The 4,554-nt window shown below is 35.2% G+C and overlaps 1 protein-coding gene across 1 annotated transcript in view; it reads left to right on the top strand.

Annotated features, from left to right (window-relative positions):
* Positions 1 to 4,554, top strand: part of LOC111087836 — a gene marked incomplete at its 3' end in the record, with an annotated part of 53,601 nt that overhangs the window by 48,240 nt on the left and 807 nt on the right. The gene's annotated exons all lie outside the window — the stretch shown is intronic.

Here is a 4,554-nt window from a genome sequence, read left to right as displayed (position 1 = left end):
CAATAATACACAACCTGTGGAAGTGTGTTACCATTTTTGCAACAATCGGATCAACCAATAATACACAACCTGTGGAAGTGTGTTACCATTTTTTCAACAATCGGATCAACCAATAATACACAACCTGTGGAAGTTGCGGTGTGTTACCATTTTTTCAACAATCGGATCAACCAATAATACACAACCTGTGGAAGTTGCGGTGTGTTACCATTTTTTCAACAATCGGATCAACCAATAATACACAACCTGTGGAAGTTGCGGTGTGTTACCATTTTTTTGCAACAATCGGATCAACCAATAATACACAACCTGTTAAGTTGCGGTGTGTTACCATTTTTGCAACAATCAGATCAACCAATAACACACAACCTGGAGAAGTTGCGGTGTGTTTTATTGGTATTGATTAAACAATCGTCGTTCGCAGCATTTTGTATCTCCTGATTTCAGTGGCTGCTTCACTGACTGACTTTCTTGTGTGTATTGAACATGTTTCTGATGATGTGTGGGCCAGATTTGAAAGCCCGTCAGTCAACTCTCGTCCGTCAATATTATTATAGTTCCTCTTTTGCGGCTTTAATGTAAATTTACAACACTTCAAAATGGTGGTCTGTCATCCCTAAACGTTGGAGCAGATCAAATGACTTCGTGATGTCGTTGACTGCTATTAGTGAAATATACCGTGGAACCTTTTTTTTAAAGAAATAAAAACTTTATCAGATTCAAAATAAGCTTTATTGTTTCGTCCTACATAATCCAATATGACAATCACTCTAAAACAACCGAGATTGCCCAATTCTGTTATTCCAAGAATAAGTCCAAATATATCCAAAAGTTCTTGTTCATATGATTTACAACCAATCGGGTCCTAACCTGCCCAGTTTTTACCGGAACAGAAGCTTGCTGTTCTAGCCGCTGAGGGGCTTCAAGAAACGCCAACAAGGGAACTTTTTTGTAGCAAAATATTCCACATCTGTTAATGGTAACGACATCTCGCTTGCAGAATACAAAGCATCGTTACATCAGGTACCACAGAGCCGCTAATGTCATTTCAAGACATTTTAATTATATTAATGGACGGATTAACCAATTTTTCTGTCCCATTTACTCGACGTCGTGTTTGTATATCATCAAGGTCAGTTCTTTTACTTCGAAGCACCGCTACGCGTAACAGAACTACAATGAGGAATAAGTTATTGTTGACCTACAGCCATATATTGTTTACTAAAGATAATTGTTACAAGTTGTGCATGATATTGTTGTACAGTTATTAATAAAGTCAAATATATTTTTTCAGACCTGACAGAGTGATAAAAGACTGTGGAAACATGTGTTTTTTTGTATTTTTTAATAATATTTTTTGTTTCTGACTTGATCTTTATATGTTAATATTAAAGTGTACAATATTTTAACACAATTTTAATTATCATTCATCTCGATTTGTGTTAAATTCAATACAATAAATTCATCAGTTGTTAGCGTTACCGTATGGTTTTGTTAAATAGACTTTATCAAAACAATATGTTACTGAAGGTATTGTTTTGTAACTGTGAAGACGAAGCAGCTAAATATTGTTAACGTTAATCGAATTGACCACAATTCTTGTGATAGCGTTATATCAACTACAACTGATAACAATACCAATTGTTACTGCTAAGAAAGATTATATTGTCTGACCTTCCTTACAGCAAATTGACAGACGAACGCTTGTTTTCTCCAGTTTTAATAAACGAAAATCTGATGAGCTAGAGCAGTGGTTCTTAACCTTTTTTTGCTCCATGCCCCCACCTCGAAAACTAAAAAAAAAATGTATGTCCCCTTAATATAAAAACAAATTTGGTGTTGAAAAAGTATAATAATAATAATATTTAAAAATTTGCCAACATTTCGAACCTAAATGAAATTTTTTTCTTATAGTAGGATTTTCAAATTGCCCCCCCCCCCCCTGTGGGACACGTCCCACGTTCACAATCACTGAGCTAGAGGGATTTTAAGAACCAGACTTGCTTCTCGGAAGGAGACAATTACAAAAAAGTGATCATAATCGGGGTATAAAATAAATCTCAAAAAATAAACTGTGTATTAGGCCCCACAAACACTGAGACAGAAATAAATGAATACTCAATAGGAATACAAGAATTCTTTTCAAACTAATTATATAACTTTAACTTAAACCTTTCCTGTATTTTTGTCATTATTAAGTTAGAATCTTCTTATTGAAAGAACTGTCAATGTGAATTAAGAGTTAATCTAAATCCTCGCCCTGACCTGTAACGACAGTGTGACCTCCGAGACTCCCGGATGCCACCCCACCTATCGCCCCACCGTGTCAGCTTTAAGAACTTTTTATTACCCACCAATTTGTCAGGAATGTCCATTTAGGATAAGTAACACACCTTATTCTTCGTTTTTACAACCGTTATAAATCTTGTGTGTGTAAAATTAACAAATCAGAGTTGACGTACGTTTTGGGATTAACCCAAAGATCGTTTGTACTCGTACTTAGGTAGTGATACTTCTAATTAACCCACTATGTTTGTGTGTGTTTTCGTAACTACTTGAATTTAAAATATTCCAAGTAGTGATTAAACAACATCTTATCCCTAACTTACAAGGATATTTTTGATATCAGATGATAAAAACAATCTGGTAACCAAAACATTTTATTCGAAGATAAACGAAATCCTTTCGTGTGTGGACAAAATGGCGGCTAGGTGTGGGTTTATTAACTTAAGGGCTGTAGCGGAAAAAAAAAAACAAAAAAAAACGTCGAGCAAGAAAAAAAAATTACTGTAATTTTCAAATTACTCTTAAATATGATATAATTTTCTGATCCTTTTAGTTTTTCATGTTGAAAATGAAGTTTTTTTAAAATTTTTCCCACATTTATCAAAAGAATAGTCTTAGTTTTGTCATCTTATCTACAAACTGGTAGCTTATTTAAAACAAAAATAAAATCCCTGTTGATTTAAATGACGGACACAGCTCTCTTGACGACGGCAACGCGCCCCTTGGCGACAGTATATGCCAGCTGATGGATATCACTATTTAAAAATGTACTTTCGCGTTATTAACGTTATTAGCAAATATTCCCGAGACGCACGCGGAGTTAATTTCTATAGTTTTGAAAGCTGTACGATAATTGGTTACACTTCCCGTGCGAACGGAATATTCTTGGGGAATACACGTTTCTACACTTCAAAATTGTTCACTGTTTTGTCTTATTTCCCCCGAAAACATAATTAAAGATTCATAAAACAAAAAAAGTAGTAAAACAAAACCGAAATGTGTCAAAGTTTTACAAATAGGAAATTAATAACTTAAGGGGAGTTTCAAATCCTTTTGTGGGAAATACCCAAGAACTCCCGAAAGTTTCATGTGGATGAGAGATCGCCAGTGTAAAAATGTTCGTTACAGACAGACAGCCAGCCACAGGCCGTTTTACTGCATGTAGCGATTTTTTTTTTTTTTATATAGGTAAACGACATTTCAAACAGAACTTAATACCAAGAACGTAAAACTGATAACAAAAACGTGTGTAACAAACATGTCATCCACGTTACATCTATAATGTCCAGTGCCGAAGAGGCCTTTCGTCTAATACCAGGGCTCAAAAACGACACGGTAGTGGTTGAGAGGTTATTTATATTTATATTATCCAATTGCTTGAAAATAACAACTGTTGAGGGGTGAACTAGAATAAACCGTTAAATGTAACTTTCATTAATTTTATGCAGGTCATCTACAAATCAGAATTAATGTAAGGATAAATAACAGAATATTATTCATTTATAATAGCAACAATAAATTTAATTTAGTTCAATGAAATATTGGAGAGAGAGAGGGGTATCTTAGAGAGACTTAAAACAAAATTTAGAGAATATCAGCGCCACCTGTCCAGAAACGGTTTGTGAAACAAAAGAAAAATATATTACCGGTGTTCTGTATTCATCGTGATTAAATCTTCCTTAAATTACAATATAATTTGTCTAGTTGTTTAACAATGTATAAAGTACGTCGTAAGTATGTTTAATATGATTCTACCATCGAGGTAATGAGCAGATTGTTAAAGTTTCATTGATGAATTTAAAAATCACACACGATTTAGATTTTCGTCAAGACGAACGGCATTGCCCCTTAAATCGACGGAAGCATCATTCTGGTATGCCCCCCTCCCCCATCAGCAGCGGTAAGTCTGCGTGCTTACAACACTACAAATCGAGTTTTGATCCCTGTGGTGGGAACAGCAGAGATAGCCCACTGTGTAGCTTAGCGCTTAACAGTAAACAAACACGGACGTCGGAGACTAACTTTTGTTTGATTGTTTGTTTGTTTGAATTTATGCACAAAGCTACACAAAGGGCTATCTGTGCTCTGCCCACCACGGGTATCGATACCCGGTTTCTAGCGTTGTAAGTCCGCAGACATACCGCTGTGCCACTGGGGGGCGACTTTTAACTTGACCAAGATTTTCCCAGAAATGAAAGATCTTTCTTTTTGATAAAGAATTTTGAGTTTGATCCCGGTCGTAATGATTAAATACTTAACACTTGTTCA

Source organism: Limulus polyphemus, unplaced genomic scaffold, assembly GCF_000517525.1.
Source record: "Limulus polyphemus unplaced genomic scaffold, Limulus_polyphemus-2.1.2 Scaffold2720, whole genome shotgun sequence".
Classification (NCBI taxonomy): domain Eukaryota; kingdom Metazoa; phylum Arthropoda; class Merostomata; order Xiphosura; family Limulidae; genus Limulus; species Limulus polyphemus.
This window is presented reverse-complemented; position numbering and strand designations above follow the sequence as displayed.